Below are 25,816 nucleotides of genomic sequence, written 5' to 3' on the forward strand. Positions count from 1 at the left end.
TGAGAAAAGGGCATGCCCTGGGTGCTGGAGGTCCTTAATAATGGATGCTGCCTTTCTGAGAAACCGCTCTGTGAAGATGTTCTGGGTACTTTATAGATGAGTGCCCAAGATGGAGCTGACTAGATTTACAACCTTCTGCAGCTTTTTTCGGTCCTGTGCAGTAGCCCCTCCATCCCACAGTGATGCAGCCTGTCAGAATACTCTCCAGGGTAAATTACAAAAGTCCTTGAGTATCTTTGTTGACATGCTAAAAAGAAACATAGAAAATCTACAGCACAATACAGGCCCTTCGGCCCACAAAGTTTTGCTGAATACGTCCCTACCTTAGAAATTACTAGGCTTACCATAGCCCTCTATTTTTCTAAGCTTCATGTACCTACCCAAAAGTCTCTTAAAAGACCCTATCGTATCCGCCTCCACCACCATTGCCAGCAGCCCATTCCACGCACTCACCACTCTCTGCGTAAAAAACTTACCCCACACATCTCCTCTGTGCCTGCTCCCCAGCACCTTAAACCTGTATCCTCTTGTGGTAACCATTTCAGCCCTGGGAAAAAGCCTCTGACTATCCACACAATCAATGCCTCTCATCATCTTATACACCTTTATCAGGTCACCTCTCATCCTTCGTTGCTCCAAGGAGAAAAAGCCAAGTTCACTCAAGCTATTCTCATAAGGCATGCTCCTCAATCCGGGCAACGTCCTTGCAAATCTCCTCTGCACCCTTTCTATGGTTTCCACATACTTCCTGTAGTGAGGCGAACAGAACTGAGCACAGTACTCCAAGTGGGGTCTGACCCGGGTCCTATATAGCTTGAACATTACCTCTTGGCTCCTAAATTCAATTCCACAACTGATGAAGGCCAATACACCGTATGTCTGCTTAACCACACAGTCAACCTGCACAGCTGCATTGAGCGTCCTATGGTCCTGGAGCCCAAGATCCCCCTGATCCTCCACACTGCCAAGAGTCTTACCATTAATACTATATTCTGCCATCATATTTGACCTACCAATGTCAACCATTCCACACTTAACTGGGTTGAACTCCATCTGACACTTCTCAGCCCAGTTTTGCATCCTATCAATGTCCCGTTGTAACCTCTGACAGCCCTCCACACTATCCACAACACCTCCAACCTTTGTGACATCAGCAAACTTACTAACCCATCCCTCCACTTCCTCATCCAGGTCATTTATAAAAATCACGAAGAGTAAGGGTCCCAGAACAGATCCCTGAAGCACACCACTGGTCACCGACCTCTATGCAGAATATGACCCGTCAGCAACCGCTCCTTGCCTTCTGTGGGCAAGCCAGTCCTGGATCCACAAAGCAATGTCCCCTTGGACCCCATGCCTCCTTCCTTTCTCAATAAGCCTTGCATGGGGTACCTTATCAAATGCTTTGCTGAAATCCATAAACATCTACTGCTCTTCCTTCATCAATATGTTTAGTCACATCCTCAAAAAATTCAATCAGGCTCGTAAGGCACAACCTGCCCCTGACAAAGCCATGCTGACTATTCCTAATCATACTATACCTCTCCAAATGTTCATAAATCTTGCCTCTCAGGATCTTCTCCATCAACTTACCAACCACTGAAGTAAGACTCACTGGTCTATAATTTCATGAGCTATCTCTACTCCCTTTCTTGAATAAAGGAACGACATCCGCAACCCTCCAATCCTACGGAACCTCTCCTGTCCTCATTGATGATGCAAAGATCATCACCAGAGGCTCAGCAATCTCCTCCCTCACCTGCCACATTACCCTAGAGTACATCTCATCCGGTCCCGGCTACTTATCCAACTTGATGCTTTCCAAAAGCTCCAGCACATCCTCTTTCTTAATATCTACATGCTCAAGCTTTTCAGTCTGCTGCAAGTCATCACTACAATCACCAAGATTCTTTTCCATAGTGAATACTGAAGTAAAGTATTCATTAAGTGCCTCTGCTATTTTCTCCAGATCCATACACACTTCCCCACCGTCACAACTGATAGAGCCTATTCTTTCACGTCTTATCCTCTTGCTCTTCACATACTTGTAGAATGCCTTGGGGTTTTCCTTATTCCTGCCCACTAGGGCCTTCTCATGGCTCCTTCTGGCTCTCCTAATTTCCTTAAGCTCCTTCCTGTTAGCCTTAAAATCTTCTAGATCTCTAACATTACCTAGCTCTCTGAACCTTTTGTAAGCTTTGCTTTTATAGTTTTCATAGTTCGCATATTGTTGTTTGATTGTTTGTGGTTTTTGTATTGCTATATTTATGCTCTATTTTTGGTTGGTGCAGCTGTAACGAAACCCAATTTCCCTCGGGATCAATAAAGTATGTCTGTCTGTCTGTCTGTCTGTCTGTTTTCTTCTTGACTAGATTTCTTACAGCTTTTGTACACCACGGTTCCTGTACCCTACCATAACTTCCCTGTCTCACTGGAATGTATCTACGTACATAGGAATGTACCTAACTCCACACAAATATCCCCTGAATATTTGCTACATTTCTTCCATACTTTTCCCTGAGAACATCTGTTCCCAATTTAAGCTTCCAATTTCCTGCCTGATTTCCTCATAATTCCCTTACTCCAGTAAACGCTTTTCTAACTTGTCCGTTCCTATCTCTCTCCAATGCTATTGTAAAGGAGACAGTATTATGATCACTATCTCCAAAATGCTCTCCCACTGAGAGCATTCCACTGAGAGATCTGACACTTGACCAGGTTCATTTCCCAATACAAGATCAAGTACAGCGTCTCCTCTTGTAGGCTTATCTACTTATTGTGTCAAGAAACCTTCCTGAACACAGCTAACAAACTCCACCCCATCTAAACCCCTTGCTCTAGGCAGATGCCAATCGACATTTGGGAAATTAAAATCTCCCATCACGACAGCTATTATTATTACACCTTTCCAGGATCTGTTTCCCTATCTGCTCCTCGATATCCCTATTACTATTGGGTGGTCTATAAAATAACACCAAGTAGAGTTATTGACCCCTTCCTGTTCCTAACTTCCACCCATTTAGACTCCATAGACAATCCCTCCATGATGTTTACCTTTCCTGCAGCCGTGACACTATCTCTGATCAACAGTGCAACGCCCCCACCTCTTTTGCCCCCCTCCCTGTCCTTTCTGAAATATCTAAAACCCAGCACTTGAAGTAACCATTCCTGTCCCTGAGCCATCCAAATCTCTGTAACAGCCACCACATCATAGCTTCATGTACTGATCCACGCTCTAAGCTCATCCGCTTTGTTCACAATACTTCTTCCGTTAAAATAGACACATCTCAAACCGTCGGTCTGAGTGTGTCCCATCTCTATCACCTGCCTATCCTCCCTCACACACACACAGTCTCCAAGCTTTCTCTATTTGTGAGCCAACCGCTTCTTCCCCAGTCCCTAGTTCCCCAGTTCCCACCCCCCAACAATTCTAATTTAAACTCACCCCAGTAGACTTAGCAAACCTCCCCGCCAGGATGTTGGTCCCCATGGGATTCAAGTGCAACCAGTCCTTTTTGTACAGGCCACACCTGCCCCAAAAGAGGTCCCAATGATCCAGAAATCTGAATCCCTGCCCCCACTCCAATCCCTGAGCCACGCATTTATCCTCCATCTCATTCTATTCCTGTCGCGTGGCACAGGCAATAATCCCGAGATTACTACCTTTGGGGTCCTGCTTCTTAATTTCCTTCCTAACTCCCTGTAGTCTGTTTTCAGGACCTCTTCCCTTTTCCTACCTATGTCATTGGTACCGGTATGTACCACAACCTCTGGCTGTTCTCCCTCCCACTGCAGGTATCTTGAACGCGATCTGAAACATCCCAGACCCTGGCACCTGGGATGCAAACTACTATCTGAGTTTCTTTCCTGCGTCCACAGAATCGCCTGTCTGACCCCCTAACTATAGAGTTCCCTATCACTACTGCCTTTCTCTTCCTTTCCCTACCCTTCTGAGCCACAGGGCCGAACTCTGTGCCAGAGTCACAGCCACTATTGCTTCCCCCAGGTAGGCTGTCTCCGCTCCCCCCCCAACAGTACTCAAACAGGAATACTTATTGTCCAGGGGGCCAGCCACAGGTGTACTCTCTAGTACCTGACTCTATCCCTTCCCTCTCCTGACTGTTACCCACTTGTCTGTCTCCCCATGGCCCCAGTGTAACCACCTGCCTGTAACTCCTTTCTATCACCTCCTCACTCTCCCTAACTAGACGAAGGTCATCAAGCTGCATCTCCAGTTCCCTAACTCGGTCCCTTAGGAGCTGCAGCTCCACACACTGGGTGCAGATATAGCCGTACGGGAGGCTGGGAGACTCCAGAACCTCCCACATCCGACACCGAGCACAGAAAACCAGTCTCACACACATACTTCATTTCCGCAATTAACACAGGTAAACCTACCTCACCTTGTTACCACCTAAGCCCGTTAAGCCAAAGCCCTATCACTCTGCTACCTCTCACTCTGCTGCCCGCTGGATATAATGGTCTTCTTTTTAAAGTTTTCCCGCTCTGCTGGCTGACATCATGCGCCTACGCAGTCTTGCCTCTCTTTTAGTCTGAGTAGTAAAATGCCTTTGCTCCGGAAATCCTTAGCCATTCCACTCGCAGCCTTCTTGCTCCAAATCTAAAACCGCTGAAGATTCCTTGCCTTTTTAAATTTTTCCCACTCCACTGGCTGACATCATGTGCCTGCGCAGTTTTGCCTCTCTTTTACTCCGAGTAGTAAAATGCCTTCACTCCGGAAATCCTCAGCCGTTCCACTCGCAGCCTTCTTGCTCCAAATCTCTTCAAACTCCTAATAAAGTATAGCCGCTGTCTTGCCTTCTTTATGACTACGTCAATATGTTGGGACCAGGTTAGATCCTCAGAGTCCTTGACACCCAGGAACTTGAAGCTGCTCACTCCCTCCACTTCTGATCCCTCGATGATTGGTATGTGTCCCTTCATCTTACCCTTCCTGAAGTCCGCAATCAGCTCTTTCATCTTACTGATGTAGAGTGCCAAGTTGTTGCTACGGCACCATTCCACTAGTTGGCATATCTCACTCCTATATGCCCTCTCATCACCACCTGAGATTCTACCAACAATGGTTGTATCGTCAGCAAATTTGTAGATGGTATTTGAGCTATGCCTAGCCACACAGTCATGTGTATATAGAGAGTAGAGCAGTGGGCTAGGCACACACCCCTGAGGTGCACCAGTGTTGATCGTCAGCAAGGAGGATATGTTATCACCAATCCGTACAGACTGTGATCTTCCAGTTAGGAAGTCGAGGATCCAATTGCAGAGGGAGGTACAGAGGCCCAGGTTCTGCAACTTTTCAATCAGGAATGATGGTATTAAATGCTGAGCTATAGTCAATGAACAGCATCCTGACATAGGTGTTTGTGTTGTCTAGGTGGTCTAAAGCCATGTGGAGAGCCATTGAGATTGTGTCTGCCGTTGACCTATTGTGGCGATAGGCAAATTGCAACGGCTCACCGACACTGGACTTGAGTGTAACACAACTGGCTGCAGGAGCTATGGGAATGCAGCACGAGAATGCAGTGCTGTGGGAACAGCCATGCGAACAGGAAAGTCAGGTGAACACATAGTTGGGACTCATGAAGAGTGCTGACAAGTGATGATTGGCTCTGATTCAGTGGTTTGAGATGGTGCTAAAGTATTGGCCTACTTACTGCAGCATTTCATACCAGTGGAGAGGGTATAAATGTAGAGCGGTTAGAGGGCTGTGGAGTAGTTATTTAAGGCCTCACCGACGGGCTCGTCATGAACAGCGCTGCAGCTCGAGAGGGAGGTGTGCTGCAGTGAGGGGGGCCCATGCACGACTAGATAAGTATTTTTATGCTTGCTCTGTTCTGTCCTAATAAATGCAGTTTTGTATTTCTTAATAGGTAATTGGAGTGTGCGTCTTTCTGCCTCATCGAGTCAGATCCAAGTAGCTACTGTTTTAACAAAATATTTTGGTAAGCTTGGTAAAGGTTATGGCAGGTGCAATAGAAAGCAGAATGTCTGCAAAAGTGTTTAGAAGTAGGAGTAAGAGTAAAACAGCAACACTAGGCAGTTTCTCAGGCAGAGAAGATCCAGCATTTTGTGGGAACACTTGGATATTAGTGATAACATAGTCCCCGCCTAACAATGATACTGAGACTACTGTATCAGGTATCTTCGAAATAGACCCCTTTCCAACGGGGTACCGACCAGCAAGCTACCTTTGAAATTGTCGAAAATGTGACTCACGAAGAAGGCCGAGCTCAGCGCTCTTCTGTAGTCAAATGGAAATGGTATATAGCAAATTGGGCAGAGAAAGGCCCCAATGAGGTGAGCCACCCCCACGAGCAAGTTATGGCCCTACCCGTTGATGACCACAGCACCTCTCATGAGGTTGCAGACCTCAACTCCTAACCTGTACAATGGGACAAAGGATATGACCTAACCCCTGGAGGAGGAACAGCATGAGTGGTTCACCGGTGGCAGAGTGGAAAACAGTGGCGGGGGGCTACTGCCCTCCACCTTGCAACGGGGAGAAGTGGTAACAGCAGAGGGGGAGGGAAGATCCAGTCAGCTGGCAGAACTCTGGCCGTAATCCTGTCCCGAGGTGACCAGGCTCCAATATACACCGACCTCTGGGCCGTGGCGAAAGGGACGGTTGTATAGATATCCCACTGGCATGGGCAAAATTGGGGCCTACATGGACAGCACCTTTGGGTGCAATCCTGTTGGGAAAACGTATGGGATGACACGCAATGGCAGCAGTTCACTGTCTACAATGTAGATGCCCACACTACTCGTGACATGGAGGAGAAAGCACACTACATAGCTGCTGATAGAGCTGCTCAGATAACGACAGCCAGAGGAGGAAGATTGGGGTTGTTTGGGCCTGTAGGCACATCAGAAGAGTGGGCATCGAGGGGTGGAAGGACTAAAGAAATGCTCAAGGGGTGACATGTGATGAAGCCAAAACAGTAGAGGCAAATTGCCAAAGAATACATATTTTATCAAAAGGAGAGGTAGGTAGGCAGAGGGATTGGGGTGACCCTGTTGGTAAAAAAAAATGAGATCAAAATCCTTCGAAAGAGGTGACATAGGATCTGAAGATGTGGAAGCCTTGTGGGTAGAGTTAAGAAACTGCAAGGATAAAAAGACCCTGAAAGGAGTTATATACAAGCTCTGAACAGTAGCCAGGATGTGGGATATAAATTACAAAGGGAAATAGAAATAGCCATATTAAAAAACACATTATGATAATCACAGGGGACTTTAATATGCAGGTGGATTGGAAAATCATGTTGGTGCTGGATCCCAGCACAGGGATCTTGAATACGTACGAGATGGCTTGTTAGGGCAGCTTGTGGTTGAACCTACTAGGGGAATAACAAGGTACCTCACAATATACCATGTTATGATGTTATTCTCTACTCTCTGTAGCTGTTACACTTCATTCTGCATCCTGCTATTGTTTTACCTTGTTCTGCCTTGTTCTGTAATTAATCTGTATGAACAATATGTAAGACAAGCTTTTAACTTTACCTCAGTACATGTGATGATAAACACATAAGGGCTACACAGCAATAGCTTCGTAAATCTTCAAAAAGTCACAATACCAAACACCACTAAAATAGTCTGAAGTCCCTAGCAATTGACAAATGAGCATGCTTGGCTATGCTTACCTGCTTGAGCTGAGAAAAAAATATTTTAAATTTTAATAACAACAACAACAACAAAGCAATTCCGATTTCAGATGACCAACATCCCTCAGACAAAAAGGGATTGGACATTACTCCACAAGTATTCTGAAAGTCGTGTACAGCATTCTGAAGGAATCAAGAACCCTCCCTGGAGTTGACGGTAATTGTTGCCAAAGTAAAATAAAATCAGCGGGTAACAAATGATCAGATTTGTCAGGGAAGGTATTTGAGATTTTTTTTTTGTATTAATTTTAAGAAAAATCAAGCTCTTTCTATGCAGTAACTATGTATGTTTTGGCTGATATAAATCACTACTTTGAGTGTATCTTGAAGTTTATGGATAACTGAATTTTAATTGAAAGCCCACGTTCAGTATCTCACCCTGAAGAGCTTTCAAGTAAAGGAAGATGATCCTTTATTTAAAGAATATTCAAAAAAATGGCAAACTAACAAAAATGACAAAAGAGAATATACACCATCTGACCCTTAGGACTATGGCTCCAAAACATCAGTCTGTTGTAATACATCTCACCTTACCACTCATTCTCTCCCTCTTCACTTACATCAAAATGGACCTTCAAGTAAGGATCTCCTTACTCAAGGAGAAAAAGGAAAGTCCATTCTTTGGAATGCAGGGGAGTTCTCAGTCTGAGCCTGAACAAAAACACTGGAGGTCACATCCTTCTTCACAATTACAGATGTCCACAAATAAATTCATCACAATAAGAACACTATGTCATTGCACAACCAAGATCAATAACACACCATCTTCCAGGAGCCAGCATGCTCCCCATCTCCCAAAATGAACTCTTCCTCTGAGTCAGCACAGAATATGTGCCACCACAAACAGGCACCTTTTTGAAGTCACCCCACCCATCAGTCAGGTCCCCTCCCTGAAACTGGAAACAACAACAGAATCAGAATCAGATTTATTATCACCGGCATGTGACGTGAAATTTATTACTTAGCAGCAGCAGTTCAATGCAATACATAATCTAGCAGAGAGAAAAATAAATAAATAAAATAATAATAATAGACAAGTAAATCAATTACGTATATTGAATAGATTTTTTAAAACGTGTAAAAACAGAAATACTGTATATTTTTTAAAAAAGTGAGATAGTGTCCAAATATTCAATGTCCATTTAGGAATCGGATGGCAGAGGGGAAGAAGCAGTTCCTGAATCACTGAGTGTATGCCTTCAGGCTTCTGTACCTCCTAAGTGATGGTAACAGTAAGAAAAGGGCATGCTCTGAGTGCTGGAGGTCCTTAATACAGTAATGGTTGCTGCCTTTCTGAGACATCACTCCCTGAAGATGTCCTGGGTACTTTGTAGGCTGGTACCAAGATGGAGCTGACTAGATTTACAAACTTCTGCAGCTTCTTTTGGTCCTGTGCAGTAGCCCCTCCATACCAGACAGTGATGCAGCCTGTCAGAATGTTCTCTACGGTACAACTATAGAAGCTTTTGAGTGTATTTGTTGGCATGCCAAATCTCTTCAAACTACAAACAGGACTCGTCAGAGAAAGCCACTGTCATGGAGCATGCAAATACAAAGGAAAGTGTCCATGCTGCGCTTTAGCCTAGCATATGTACCCAATAAGCATAATGTCAACATTGCCAAGCAGGGATAATGAGAATTACTGGGGTGGCGGGGGGGGGGGGGGGCAGAAGAGAAAGAAAGTACTTGTGGCAGAACTGCTCTGTCACAGACAAACTATCGTTCAGGAAAGATAGTATAATATTATATCAATCCTCCTTGTTCTTGAATTAACATACAATCATCTATAATTACATGCTAATCCATACAAGCTTTCCAGCCTTACGGTGCAGGTTTTGACTTGCAGATGACTGTGCTCATGAGATATGACATAGTGGAAAAAAGTTGGAATCGTTACCAAGAGTAAATATAAACCACATACCATATGTGTTTAATGTTTACATTTAAAATTAATAGAAACAGACAATCATTAAAATAAATACTGACCAAAAATAATGGAAGCTATGATTAGCAGTAAAAGAAAAATAGTAACAGAAAATTGAGGGAATGTCTATGCGCCCAAATTCAAAGTACAGCGGATTCTAGTTAAATGGGCCATTTGTTAATCGGGGCAGCCACTTATTTGGGCCAACTCTTAAAGAACAAAAACTACATTGAGAAAATAGCTGGAACTCCCTTCGCTTTTTTGGGATACTATACCACTTGTGGCAGGAGCCTGTTGCTAAACAGTTTCTAACAAGCGTCAGTCATGTGCACTGTGTGGTCATTAGATACTTCACAGCGCTTGGAATGAACAGTTTTTAAATGGCTTCAGTTGTGTGTGTTTGTTTTCAAAAACCAGTGACTTTTGTCACTGATAGCTGACAGGAAATGCAGTAAGACAACTCAGAACTGTTTTGCTCACTGAGTTTTCAAGCATCCAGGTTTGCAATGCAAGAAATGGCTGGGAGTGAAAATGAAATGATTTCATTGCTTCAACAGATTAGAAACTATAGGGAATATGAGGTTCTGACAATCTTGAATGTGACAATGAAAGTGAGCATTTGGAGGATGCAATTGTCAAAAGGATTGTATGAAGGCAGTTCATTATCTACATGTGTCTGAGCTAATTTTGTTCATATACAGTCAATCAAAAGTACGCTGGATGAATTCTTCTATCGATAACTATAAGGAACTAATAGTTTTATAGTACTGTAGTATTATTGATAGTGCATTATATTTAAATGTACAAGTTGTTATTTGGTTAAATGTTAGTTTGTCTTTTTTTTAGAATACCTTTTTAACTACTTCCATGAAACTTTGGCTAATTGGAGCAGCAGCTTAATTAGGCCAAATGCGCTGGTCCTGTTATGTCCCAAGTCCACTGTATTGAAAATAAAGAGTAAAGAATCCAACTGAATGTTAGAGATTGCACTATAAGCTCACAGATGACAATGATTAGTTGGTAGATCAAACTACAACAAAGTATTACTCATAAATTAAATAGTTCTATGATAGACGTTGCATTATCTGCATTAACTGTATCAAATATATTATATTTGCTTGCAATACATCCATGGTAGCAGTTTTTCAATTCCAAACACTGTCAGCAATGGGATTGTGAAGTCCTACAAACCAATTCCTCAGTACTTGTGGTGGGAGGACCATACACTGTGCCTTTCACACAGGGCTTTGAGACAGTGTGTGTCTGAGCAGGTACTCCCGGACTTGAGGTACCAGTCGATGGCATTTGTTTCCAGACATCTCACACAGGAGCACCAACAAACCACAGGAAGACTTTAGTGTGGCACTCAAGAGTTGATGTTACGTCAGCAGTGCAGTATATTGCAAAACAAAGAGGTTTGAAAAGCACAAGAAATGGCAGCTGTAGACCATGTTTCCTTTTGCAATTCTGCCATATAAGATGGTCACAGCATGCTAGCTCATGCATGCTTCCATCTGACTTGTATTTCAACTTCCAATGCACAGATATCTCCTTTGACCATTCTCATGCCCTTTTTGGAAATGTGTCCTCTCGTTTATATTGCTTATCTTTCTACCAAAATGTAACCTTTCCAATAATAAATTTCATTTGCCAATAAGCTGCCTATTCTACCAGCCTGAGCTGCTGACAGTTTACTCCACCTGCCAATTTGCATTATTTCATGTTCTTTACACTTAAGTTTAAAACATTAACACACAGACGATCCCTAAGTTATGCAAAGACTCTTTTCATGAGAATTGTTCACAAGTCAAAAACAATATGTCTGAAAACCAAGATATTGCATTCTGATATCTGGACAGGAAGACAAAAATACTTTAGCAACAAATTTCATTCGAAATATAATTGAAAATAATGATTATAAATTCTTTAATTGAATGCCCATTTAAAAATATCCTCCTTAACTGTATTGGTGAATTTAGCCTATTGACCAAGTCTGACTCCAGTTGAATGTTTGAATTAAGAAACTATATAGAAGATGTTCTTGATTGTTTTATCTGGGGTAGGAATATTAAATTATTTCCTTATGATGTGATGCTATTTCCAGTTCTCTTATTTATGTGGACTAATAAAGATATGGAATAAGAGCATCCTCAGGCCAAGTCATTGGATGATTTAAGGCAGAAATTGATAGGTTATTGGTTTGGTAAAGGAGTTAAAGGTTACAGGGTGAAGGTGGGTCAATCGGGTTAAAAATAAAAATTGGCCAGGATTGAATGGTGAAGGGGACTCGATAGACCAGATAGCCTATTTCTGCTCCAATGTCTTATGGTCTCAAATTTCCACACGCAATTACTCTGTTATTTCCATTCTAGTGGGTCATTGTGAAAGGAAGAAGTCACTTGATTTCTGGTTTGAGAGAAAAAAAGTTTAACACCCTTTATATGTTGTAGTATATATTCCCCAAAAGGATGAACAGCAGCTAAATTTATTTTTGACATGGGAGAAATAACAGAAAATGTACCTCCGTAAGTCAGATCTTCAGCAGCCTAGAGTTTGCTTGTATATAAGGAAAAGCAGTATTTATCCCTGGAGAACTCTACCGTACACTTCCTTCCCATCTGAAAAACATCTCACTATGCTGTTTTCTGTAACCTAGATAATTCTCTACCTTTGTTGCTGCAGTCCCTTTTATTCCATGGCCTTTGATCCTGATGACTTTTAGAAAAACTACAGGCTACTTCTACAGGATCTCCCTCAAAAACCTCTATTACATTATTAAAAAGTGCATAAGACATGTTCTGCCTTTAACAAACCTATGCTGGCATTTTCTAGGCAAGTAAACTATGTAGAGAAGCTAGAAAATACTCAGTGCTCACAAGAGTCTATAGTGGGGTAAACAAAGGAGGAAATGGGGGAAAACAATTAATCCATTCAGTATCTTGACTTCTTAATTAGCATAATGAAAAGCAGAGAAAATAGACATGAACAACAGGGCAGAGAGTATTAATACAGAACCTTTAGACTTAATTGCAAATGCGTGTGCACACCATACACAAAAAATAGAATTAATTAGCTACTTAAATTGCATTGGGGGGTGTTCAGCTCTTAATAATTCATATAAGAAAACTGTACACACAACTCTATTCAAATCAAAATAGATTATTCATCACTGCTGACCTTTCAACATTTCAATCATTCTCAGCATCATGACTAAAACTGATCATGCCACATTTCAACACATTATATCCATTCACATCCTAATTCTAGAATTTTCCCTTATACTCTTTGCCCTTCAATCACAGTAGACAAAAAGAGCTTTGTGTTATCTTAACAATAGTGACTGTTTCAAAAGGCAATATTTCAATGTGACAAGGATTGCATAAAAAGATAAGCATTATTAAAACAGTAAATCACTGTCACGGTGAGCAATCACTGAATGCTGCTAGAAAATATTTTCCAAGGCCAGGTACAATCTATCAATCTAGAAGGAACCAGTCATTAACTATGATAGGTATGAGTTATTAAAGAAAATTTTCACTGTATTTTTTTAATTACCAGGTCTGGTGTTGCTTTGGTAGAACATTAGAAAATGTCTATAACAAAATTAGAATGGACCATCAATTCTTAGATAAGCCTCAACTTATCTCTCTATTTTGAATGCATAAGCAATTTTTCAACTTTATCATGTAGCCAGATATGAGTAGTATAGCACTGAAGTGAAAAAAAAGTGGGCAGATCATCCTTAGTGATTTCTTAAACAGGAATGTCATCAGCAGCAATAGGTATCTCACCAATTGATCCATAAGCACAGAATTTGGTGGGTGGTGAAAAAAGAGGGGAAAAAAGCAATTCTTAATGTTTAATATCAGTTTTTTTTAATTCATTCACATTATTCTGAAATATGCTGGTGCTCAGATCATCAAATTCAAATCCAACTTTATATAAAATGTGTTGCACGCAACAAAGATTCAGGATTTGACTGGCTAGATTGAAGGAGAAAACAAAACCTTCATCCTTTCCTTGACCTCAAATGTTGTCATTATTTCTCTTTCCACAGCCACTGCCCAACCTGCTAAATGTTCCGCCATTTTCCTGTTTTAATTTCATGATCTCCAGATCAGCAGATTTTTGATTTATGATTAAGATTAGATGAACAGAATAATTTTGTACACATTTTTATTTATTATGAAATGACCAAGAATGATTTTCTTCCTGGTTGGGAGTTCACCGTATACAAATAGATTTACATATAAGTGAATACAAAATTCTTCATGAGCTACAAAATGCTTTGGGGCATTCAAAGACAGTGAATGATACAATAAAATTACAAGGGTCTCTGTATTTCAGGAAACAGATACATTTTTACGTCTAATCAATTTATTCATTAGCTATAGATTCAATAAACTTTGACCTTAAAGCTCCAAATACGAGAATTTATTTTCTGCCACCACTCTAAGAAACCCTTGACATTCAATGACTTTGCAGAATAGTTCTTGTTCTTCCTGACTATTTCAGAATGAAGACTTACTTTATGGTTCACCTACACTTTTTCCAACTAATCTATGTGAGATTCCAATTATCGCGTGCCAGCATCATTTGAACATCCACCACTAAAGACACAAAAATGCATTGCATATATAGAGGACAGCCAGTTGTGCCTGTACCAGGCAAAGAACAAGGCATTTGGGTATTCCTGCATTCTAACTACAATCCATAGACTCCACTTTTGAAATCCTGTGACCTGTCATTCAGTATTTGTTAACTGTAATGGCAATGTTGCCGCCACCACTTTTCCAGCATTAGGATGAATTAAGATCTCTCTACTTTCCAAACCATCGAGAAATTGGAAACACATGAGATCCTGCAGATCAAATTTGCTGGTGAATGCAGCAGGCCAGGCAGCATCTCTAGGAAGAGGTACAGTCGACGTTTCAGGCCGAGACCCTTCGACAGTCCTGACGAAGGGTCTCGGCCTGAAACGTCGACTGTACCTCTTCCTAGAGGTGCTGCCCGGCCTGCTGCGTTCACCAGCAACTTTGATGTGTGTTGCTTGAATTTCCAGCATCTGCAGAATTCCTCGTGTTTGCGTTTTTAGATCCTGCAGATGCTGGAAATCCAAAGTAACACACACAAAATGCTGGAGGAACTCAGCAGGCCAGGCAGCATCTATGAAAATGAATAAATAGTCGACGTTTCAGGTTGAGACCCCTCATCTAGAAATTAGCTTAATTCTAATTCCCCTACTTACTGATCTCTCTTTGTAGATGATTCCTTACCACTTGGCCTGAAAAGCCACTCATAATTTTACACACCTACAATTAAAGGTTATCTCAGGCTGCTTAGCTACCAATATTTACCAACATCCGAAAACTAATAATTTGGGAACAGCTTCTTTCCAACTGTGACAAGACTGCTGAACGGATCCTGACCCGGATCTGGGCCGTACCCTCCAAATATCCAGACCTGCCTCTCGGTTTTTTTTTTGCACTACCTTACTTTCCATTTTTCTATTTTCTATTTATGATTTATAATTTGAATTTTTAATATTTACTATCGATTTGTAATCCAGGGAGCGGGAAGCGCAGAATCAAATATCGCTGTGATGATTGTATGTTCTAGTATCAATTGTTTGGCGGCAATAAAGTATAAAGTAAGTAACTCCTCCAAATCATTATAGTTCTCCAGCCTCAATAGATTCTTGTCAGTCCCTGGGAGGTTGTTAGCACATCCTTCATATGGTGATGTGACAAAAATAGTAGCAGTGATCCAGCTGTTCGCTAACCAATGGTTTGCACAATTCTGGCAAGATCTCTGATTCTTGTACACTATGGCTTGCAAAGAATGTCAAATTTTCACCTTGTTCGACAATGATATTGTCTCCTTGTCCTGCTATCTTCATGCAACTGTGAACATGATTTCTAAAATCCTATTTGGTATCCATCTTTGTCCTTTCTTACCATATTTACCTTCATCAAACACAATATCCCATTTTTCCAGCTCTAAGTCCATTGGCCACCACTCTGCTCACCTCTGCCGTCCACTGCTTTTCTCCTGCAGCAAAGAAATTTATTGCCAAAATTTCATTTTGTCTGAACCTGGCAATCTATCCTGTTTTTAAAAAATCTTGGTTCTCTTCATTTTGAACATACACTTGTCTGCTACCTTCACACTGAACTTTTTCATCTCCAATTAGACCTTTACAATTCTCCCTTTCACATTTTTATAAACATCATGGCATTCCTCAATCTCACCTCTCAATGCTTCTTCTGTGCACTACTCTGTATTATTAAATTCTAAGTTTACCTCCACACCTTTGCTACTTTAAGATTCTACAGTATTGAGCTCCTCCTTGGACACCTCACCTGTTGCACACCTGCCCTTCCCCAATCCTCTCCTATTTTGTTTGCCCTCAACAACCTATGGCTTCTAGATTTAAGAAATTATTTCCATACACATAACGATTACATCACTCTTAATAATTTCTAAAAACAAAAAATGTTAATTTATTTACTTGTTTGAAAGACTCCAATTTTTCTAACCACGGCTTACTTGCAAGCAGCTGTTTTCAGCTACCTTTGCTAACACTCCTTATAGTACCCACGTCCATCGATCGAAGTAATTACGGAGTTTTAATTGGACACATTTTTGCCAGGATCCAACTGGGAAACAAACACCACCATATCCTAGTCTGAGCATGCATAAAGAAACATTAATAATATTTCTAATAATGGTGCAGGTGGAAACCAAAAGGGGTGAAAATTATGAAACCCTCCCAGAATACCAAGGACACTCAACAAGTGGAAAGGAATGGAATAGACTACACTAAACTATTGCTCCACTCTAATCATTTTTAAAAACAAAGTTGGTCATTTATTCAATTCTTTGAAAGGCTCCTACTTTTCTAACAATAATTTACAATCATTTACACAGATCTACTGAACGGGAACAACATTAAGCATCATATAAGTCACTTAGAAATAAACTGAAGCTACCCCAGCTGCCTTTTCCCACCCATTACATTTTTCAGGCTTTACAATTAAAGTATTACTTCATGTTAATTTATTCAATCAAACCCTTTAATCATCTTATCTAAATTAGATTTATTTTTTAATCTTCTAGTTTGAAATCTGGTGTATGCAATTTAACATCATCTGCTCTGCAGCCCCAAAATTAATGGACTTACCCTAAGATTTAGAAATGACCTTAGTATTCTGGTGGGGATCCAATCAATGATCTGTCCAGTTATAACTTAATTTGCACCCATTTATATTCCAACCTGGTGTTAAATATTAATAACCTAAAGACCTTTATAATCATGTTTTGTTCCTACTTGATGGTTTCCAGAGATTTCTGCATTTGAATCTCCCATGCTCTATGTCTGTCAGTTAGGAAATACTCTGATTCATCTTTCTTTAGTTACAAAAATGTAACTAAATGTGACTTCATACTTCAAGGGTTTACCTTACTTCCTTAATATTACTTTGCTGTATTTTGCTCTACTTGCTCTGCCATTGAACTTGGAGTGGACAGAAAAATAAACAGATGAATCTCTACTCCTTCAGCCATGTCATTTATAACCATGGTGAAACAGTAAAATTCTCATCCTTGGGGCCTCCCACTCATTATTTTGAATGCATCATTATTACAAAGAAATAGAATATCCAGGTCCCTAGAGAGTAAAGTTGTTTTTAAAATAAGCTTGAGAAAGATTATCAATTTCCATTCTTGGCTTTAACTGCAGCTTCCTCAACTAAATAAATACATATAAATTTTTAGTTTGGATTGCAAGAACTGAAGCATTCCAGCTGTGGACTTTAACTTTAAATAGGAAAGTACGGAATCTGGAAGAGAGAATATAATCCCTTTTGAGAACTCTGCAATCTTTGGCAATTGACGATTTTCTCTGAAATGACTAACTAATTAGATTACATGGTTGTTTATGCAACAGTCAAAAATTACTTGCATTGTTATCAGCTTAATTGAAACTTAACCTTTACAGTATTTTGTGCCCAAGCAATGGAATATCTTTCTCCTTAATTAAAGGACAGTGCACTTCATATGTAATATTATTTTTTTCAATTAAGCTACTTACAAAAGTTACCTCCACTTTAAAGAAATCTCATCAAATTTGGTTATATGCTTTAAGATTTTGTGGAGTGTTTTGTGAGGAATTCACCTTGCAGTGGTTTATCCCCATATTGTTGTTAACAATATGTACCATGGCCACCATCTAATTACCTTCCCTTTTCAAGATGCTCTGCGGCTTTTCCAAGAGATCTTTAATCCTCACATCAGGGTGCAACTCACATCTGCAGTTGCAAAGGCACCTGTTAAAAACAGAACCCTCAATTGCAATAGCTCTGCTACCATTTTTGACTCCTGGGCAGCAGTCATTACATGACATAAACCTGATACTTAATAGTATCTTAATAGCACCTCCAAAAATATCCAAGCCAGAGGCTCATATGGAGAGTGTGGCCACTGAGAATTCCTGCAAAAACCTGCCATCTTCTACCATCCCTGTGGTGTGACCACCTCATGAAATGTGCCAATATCTCAACCTTATGGGTTTTCTGTAATGAGTCATCTGCACATCCATCTCCAAAAGGCCCTCACCTGGTACCTGCTGCTGAGAATGTTTTCTGCATATGTGGTCAGTATGGACACTGGAAGTGTTCATAATTTCGCACATTGTGCAGGAGGAGTATTTCACAGGTCCAAGCTCTCTTAAATTATCCTACCTACTTCCTTTTCTTTAAATAAAGAAAAGCAATTATGTTGGGAGGCCAGATTTCATTCTAAGCACTACTTAATATAGTGCAAAGTTCAGGCAACTTAAACTGATGAGAACTTATGGAAATAGTTCAATGTTACAATCTGGAATTCATGGCAGTGAAGGGAGGTGAGAAGATACATCAGTATTCCAATAGACAAGGGATTCTGCAGATGCTGGAAATCCAGAGCAACACACACAAATATGCTGGAGAAACTCAGCAGGTCAGGGAACATCTATGGAGAAGAATGAATGGTTGGCACTTTGCTTCATCCCTCCCCCTCCAAGTTTCACCTATCGCCTGGCGTTTTTCCACTCCCCTCCCCCCACCTTTCGAATCTACTCCTCAGCTTTTTTTCTCCAGTCCTGCTGAAAGGTTTCGACCCCAAATGTCTTTTCCACAGATGCTGCCTGGCCTGCTGAGTTTCTCCAGCATTTTATGTGTGTTGCTTGGATTTCCAGCATCTGCAGATTTTCTCTAGTTTGTGGCTTGACTTTTAGGGCCAAGGCACAACCCTGATGAAGGATCTGAGCCCAAAAAGTTGACTGTTTATTCTTCTCCATAGACCTGCTGAGTTCCTCCAACATTTTGTGCGTGTTGGAATGGAATATATTGCAGGGCAGCGGAGTACTTTGTACATCAATCTTTTGAAATTTTAGCTTTCACTGCCGACCAAATAGAATGAGTGTGCACCCAGATGGCGCAAAAGGGATGCAAATAACTACAAATATTCTACATTACCTGAGAGACTGCACATTCAAGAAAGTATTTATTAATGGCCAAATTCTACTAAATAATCATAATTTATAAACAGAATTAAGAAAGAAACTCTGTGTGTTTTATGAATCTCCTACAGGTCTTCACAACTGAGGAAGCAACAGAAAATAACATTTTTCATCAGTCCCTCCTGGGAAGAAGGAAAAAAAGGGAGGCATCAAAATTCCAAAAAGAATATGTTTTTAAAGCTACTGTGGAAAACATTTAATGACAAGACCACTATAGCAAAAACAGAATTTTCAAGCACACCATGAAAAGACAATTGCTAGAAGTCATGCACTTGAAGATTCAACAAACAGCCAATCATTAAAATGATGGGAGTACTGACAGATGTAAAAACAGAAACAGTCTGTTTCTGAGAAAGTGAAATAAGTTCTTGCAGTCTGGAATGATAACCCAAGCCTGACCTACTTTAGTGCTGCATTCAGACATTTCCTTGCTATCACTACACTAAGAAGTACAGTTCTTACGCAAAACCAAATACAGATTCAAAGATTTCTAAGATAAGTGCTATTGATAGTGGAGGGTCTCTATAAATGGATGCCAACTTAGCAAGTTGAGAGAGACTAAAGTGAGCAACTGGATTTCATTCTGTTTTCATTGTCTTGTTTCAATAAAAAAATATGATAGGATGAGACTGTGCAAATGCCTTGACATTGCTGTCTTAACATCAAACAACTGCCACTGCGACAATTATCAATGATTTCATGGTTTTTCTTTATTTTACGGCAATCTGGAAAAGACAAGTCTCAGAGTTGTATTCTGCGTACATACTTTGATAACAAAATGAACCTTTGTTATGTATGTTCTGTTATGTATAGTTCCCATTAACCATATTGAAATGGTAATTATTTTAATAAAGACAATTGTTTAGTGCAGGAAAATATAAAAGCAAGAAATAGAAGTCCATATATGTATTTTGCTCATTAAGAACTACATCTTTCAAGCATTAAGTTCAATTAGTCAAGCAGTTTATTTTGAAAAATGCACAGCAAATGACCTACTGAGAAATAGGTTGCTTAAACTAGCTGCATATAGCAACAACCCTACTCCCGTGCATGATGAGAAAGACCGTGATCAATGCTGATGGTCATATAGATTAAGTGCTAGAGACTGACATTTTGCATATCTTTTACCCATTCCATTAATCTATTTAATTTATTTATATTGTGTTCATTGGTTCATGTTGATTAAATTTATCATAAATATTCTTACCATCTTCCATTGGGCAAGTTGTGTCTTCTATAAAATCAACTGTTCAGACCTCAGTAAGTACTGTGCTTTGAAATAAGAGGCTGCAGTGATAGTACTATGTAGAAAAGATAGGAAAAAATGTGCAATGACTTTCGCTTAATTAAGATGTCAGAAAGTGTTCCAAAATAATTGCTCGGAACAATGATCAATATTATTACTTATCACAAACGCCATGAGATTTATTTCTTTCACCCCTTGTCTAAAGACACAACAGTATCACACTCTGTACACAGTGACACTAAATCCACAACCTCTTGTTCCAATAGAAAAATAAACCACTGAAGTGCTTAATAAAAATTATTTTTGAAACCTACTGAAGAGGAACAAAAATAATACAACAAAACAAAAATACTGAAAGCTAAAATACTCAAGGTTAGATAAGCATACTCAGCATAACCTTGCAGAGGGCCTAATTCAGATAAATCTATCTGCATCACTGCACTCAATTTGTAAAATATATTTACAATTTAATTCCAATTATATGGGTCAGTTGAGGATCTACTGCAACTGTAGTTTCTTTCCAGTGAGGTGCAGAAGTATCAATTAAAGTAACTAATATTCCAGTTAATTGGGACTAGTACATTTTGGCCCAATTAAGCCTCTAACACAATTAGCCAAAGTTTCTTAGAAATATTTAAAAACGTACAAAGAAAAGGAAAACTGCCAATTAACTAAGAAATTATGTATTTAAATGAAATACACATCAAACTAGAACACTATCAATACTACTAAAGTACTCTAAGCAACCCACACAAAATGCTGGAGGAACTTAGTAGCCCAGGCAGCATTTATGGCAACGAATAAATAGTCGACATGTTGGACCGAGATCTTGGCCCAAAACATCAACTGTTTATTCACATCCATGGCTGCTGAGTTCCTCCAGCATTTTGTGTGTGTTGCTTTGGATTTCCAGCATCAGTAGACTTTCTCATGCTTATGATAACAGTACTAGCATAAAGCTGTATTAGTTCCCAATAGTTATTGATGGAGAAATTCATCCAGTGCTATCTACCATGGTCTTTTGATTGACTGCACCTGAACAAAATCAGCACAGGCACCTAGTGCAGATAATGGTCTGCCTTCAAACAATGCTTTGGACAACTACATCGTTGCATGTTGATTGAGTAAGATTAAGTGTTGAGGGAGCAGGGAGGCTGCAGAAGGACTTAGGAGAATGGGCAAAGAAGTGGCAGATAAAATACAGCCTCAGGGAGTGTGTGGTCATGGATTTTGGTATAAGGAATAAAATCATAAACTGTTTTCTAAATGGGGAGAGAATTCTAAACTCTAACATGCAAAGGGACTTGGGAATCCTCACACAGGATTCCCAAAAGGCTAACTTGCAGGTTGAGTCAGACGTGAGGAAGGCAAATGCACTGTTAGCATTCATTTTGAGAGGACTAGAATATAAAAACAAGGATATAATGTTGAGGCATTATAAGGTGCTGTTGAGGACTCACTTGTACCACTGAGAGCAGGGTTGGCCCTTTATTTAAGAAAGGATGTGCTGACATTGAGAAGGATGCTGACATTGGGAAGGGTTCAAAGGAGGTTTACGAGGATGATTCTAGGAATGCAAGGCTTACCATATGAGGAGCATTTGATGGATCTGGGCCTGTACTTGCTGAAATTTGGAAGAATGGGTGGGGGTGTCTCATTAAAATCTATTGAATGTTGAAAGGCTCTGATAACGTGGATGTTTCCTACCTCAGTGGAGTAGTCCAGAGCCAGGGGGCACAATCTCAGAATACAGCAGGGATTCCAAACCTCTGTTATGCCATGGGCCCCTACCATTAACCAAGGGGTCCATGGACCCCAGGTTGGGAATCCTGGAATAGAGCAACATCCATATAGAACGGAGATGAAGAGGAATTTCTGTAGCCAGAGGGCGATAAATGTATGCAATTTGTTGTCACATGCGGCTGTAGAGGCCAGATCATTAGGTGCATTTAAGGCAGATGTCGATAGGTTCTTGATTTGTCAGGATTTGAAAGATTATGAGGAGAAGGCAGGAAAATGGGGCTGAGAGTGAAAAAGGATCAGCCATGATGAAATGGCAGGGCAGACTCGATGGGCCAAATGGTCTAATTCTGCTCCTGTGTCTTACAAAGCCTCACTTTTCTTGTAACATTCAAGATGACTATTGATAGCTTCAAATTCTTCGTGATTCCTAACTTGTTGAAAAGGTGAAACCATTTCATTTTTACTCCTGGCCATTTCTGGCATCTCCAAACCTGAATGCTTGAAACTGCAGTAAGTGCAGAACACATCTGAATGCCTTACTGGTTATTTCTCACCAACTAACAGTGACAAAAATCACTGTTTTTGAACACAAACACACGCAACTGATGCTATTTTAAAACTGTTCGCTCCAAGCACGGTGTAGTGAGTAATGGTATACGTCTGATGGCCACGTGACTGATGCTACTTAGAAACTACTCAGCAACAGTCTCCTGTCCCATTTAGGTGCCATAGTGCCCAAATAAATGAAGTGAATCCCAGCTATTTTCTCTATTCGTTTTTTCCTTTAAGATTTGTCCCAAATAAGTGGCCGCCCCGACTTGGCCCAATTAACCGGAATTCACTGTACTCAAAACTGCAGCTGTGGTTATTAAACTGATATTAATACGTATTCAATTAATAGTAATAACAGCAGAACAGTACAAGCAGAGATCAAATACAACATGACCGAAAGAGAAAATGCTTAAACATCTGTGGATTTTCAGTGAAAAATAATATATACACACACGCAAGCACACATTCAGTGGCCACTTTACTGGGGGGGTGGGGGTGCACACTTGTGAGTATTTTTTTTAAACCAGTCTAGGGCAAAAACAGAATAACAAAAACAGACAAAAATAAATTAATTTCCCCAAAAAATATCAAGTGTCATAGTTTGAAATTATTATTTTCAGACCACGCTGCAAGTTAACTTCTTTGCCCTTCCAGGTTAAGCTTCAAATCCAGTTCAGAGGAGGCATGTCACTGCAGCTGCTAGTAAATGGGTTCTTAAGAGAGGTCAATCGCAATCCGTTTTACTGACAGCAGTGTAAAAGTATCTCTAAGTTTGACGCTAGTTGGACAGTGTTGCCTTGGTACAATAATCAAATACACTGCAGGTAATAATAATAAGCCCTTCAAAATACCAGGGGCAAATTATAAGTCTTTGATTTGCAGTAGCTGCACCATAACTAACCATTAATAGATAATATTAAAAGTTTCTTTAAAATATTTGCATCGATCACCACACCAGAAGTTTGCCAAAACATTAGTAACAAATTCCTGTCTTGCTAAATGAATTGAACACTATCAAGCACTGTCTGAACTACCTGAAGAAGAGGCTCAGCCTGAAATGTCAACTGCTTACTCTTTTCCAGAGACGCTGCCCGGCCTGCTGAGTACCTCCAACATTTTGCATGTGTTGCTTTGGATTTCCAGCACCTGCATATTTTCTTGTGACTGAACAAATTCAATTATCTCCATTCTCCCATGCTGATTAGTGCTGCAAAGAATAATGAGGTTCCCTTATGATACAGGTGAGATCTCCTTCCTGAATGTGTGCTCCTAAAGATAAACCAAGTTCATACTATCTGATGTACTGCAACATTTGTTCCATAAACATACAACAGACTAGACACATCAGTTATGTTCAAAAGTTACTTAGTAAAATTAGATCACTTTTGTTCATTTTTATTCCAATTAAATACAATAATTATTTTAAAAGAGACAAAAATACATATGTAGTAATTAACATACTCCACATTCCATGTGATACCATTCAAACATTCAAGTTTTTAAAAAACTTTGGTAATGATACAGGATGTTCTATTAATAAATACTGAAACATCACAATCTCTCACATTCGTCAACAATGAAAATCGCATTAAACAGTGGCTTTCTTTCATCCCTGATACATTACCATAACCCAGCAAACTATCCCAACAAACTACCAGACTTGTTTTTGTTAGTCTTATATCAAATTTTACTTTTTTTTGTTGAATTGAGTTCAAAGTAAATTTTATTATCAAATTACATATATGTTACCACATACCACCCTGAGATTCTTTTTCCTGATCAGACTCAGCAAAACTATAGAATAGTAACTGTAAACAGGATCAATGAAAGATCAAGTAGAGCATAGAATACAATTAGCTGTGCAAATGCAAATATAAACAAATAGCAATAAATACTGAGAGCATGCAAAACAAGATTAAGAATGCTTAAAGTGAGATTATTTGTTGCAGGAACATCACAATAAATGAGTGCAGTTATTCTCTTTTGTTGAAGAGCCTAATGGTTGAGGGGTAGTAACTGCTTTTTGAACCTGGTGGTGCGAGTCCTGAGGCATTTGTACCTTCTACCTGATGGCAGCAGTGAGAAAAGAGCATGTCCTGGGTGGTGAAGATCTCTGATAATGGATACTGTGTTTCATGTAGATGTTCTCAATGGCTGGAATGGCTTAAAAGATATTTCCAGTACCAGGAATGAGGAAATATACTTAACTGCAACTTACTTACTTCAAACATTTTATTTGTGATGTCTACAATAATTTTCATTGATTTATATAAGTTAATAACCAAACAACTTTCTTAATTTAATTAGCAAAGCATCATAAGCTGATTAAGAAAAATGAAAGGAAAGCATATAAAAGATTATTTGGTTACACGGGAGGCCACAGGCACTGGAATTTGAAACAAAAAAAAGTCAGCTGAAGGAACTCAGTGTGTCAAGCAGCATCCATGAGGAGAATGGAACTGTCAACATTTCAGAGTGAACCAGTATAAGGCAGCAGGTGGGAGTGGTGAAACGGGAAGCAGAGATGACTGGTGGATTGAGCAGGGGCACATCAAGTAGGGAAGGGGAGAGGTGGAATGGGGAGACAGTAGAAGACGGATGGAAACAGAACAAAGACAAATGGAGCGAGGTATGGGGCAGGGTTGTATGAAGGTGGGACACGGCTGCTGGGTGGACATAAGCAGGAACACACATTGCTGGAATCTGCTAAGTATGAACACGATATTGGAACCATTAGGGGAGAGGTGAATGGCAGATCAAACCAGAAGCAGATTGGTGGGGGAAAGCCTGTGGATGAATTAGGTGTATAGGAGTGGAAGGGGAAGGCCAAAGATGGGACTGGAGGAGGATCCATTGCGGAGAGACTATTTGGTTAGTTCAAGATCACTTTGTTTTGTGTTTGTTACAAATTCATAATCTCATTTTGAATAAACCAAATGCTTTTGCCTCCAGATTGGGATATTCCTGATTTGGTCATCCTGGCATCTCCCTGTTTCCCCCAGTTTGTTTTTAAACGGAGCTGAATTTGTTTCCGCTAAGGATGATTTATTTACATTTCAATTTGTATAGCATTACCAGTTGGAATCATCTACCCAGCTCCTTGC

General features: G+C 40.1%; 1 protein-coding gene across 6 annotated transcripts in view; it reads right to left on the reverse strand.

Annotated features, from left to right (window-relative positions):
• carhsp1 (calcium regulated heat stable protein 1) overlaps positions 1 to 25,816 on the reverse strand; it is a 79,008-nt gene that overhangs the window by 36,257 nt on the left and 16,935 nt on the right. The window contains exon 1 of one of the 6 annotated variants that reach the window (XM_063059022.1): positions 23,747 to 23,766. The exons of 4 other annotated variants lie outside the window; for them this stretch is intronic. The gene's annotated coding sequence lies outside the window, so the exon portion shown is untranslated. Of the gene's footprint in view, positions 1 to 15,578; positions 15,664 to 23,746; positions 23,767 to 25,816 lie in introns of those variants that run through there. One more of the 6 variants, XM_063059021.1, reaches the window with a different exon arrangement.

The sequence above is a fragment of the Mobula hypostoma genome, chromosome 9, assembly GCF_963921235.1.
Source record: "Mobula hypostoma chromosome 9, sMobHyp1.1, whole genome shotgun sequence".
NCBI lineage: Eukaryota > Metazoa > Chordata > Chondrichthyes > Myliobatiformes > Myliobatidae > Mobula > Mobula hypostoma.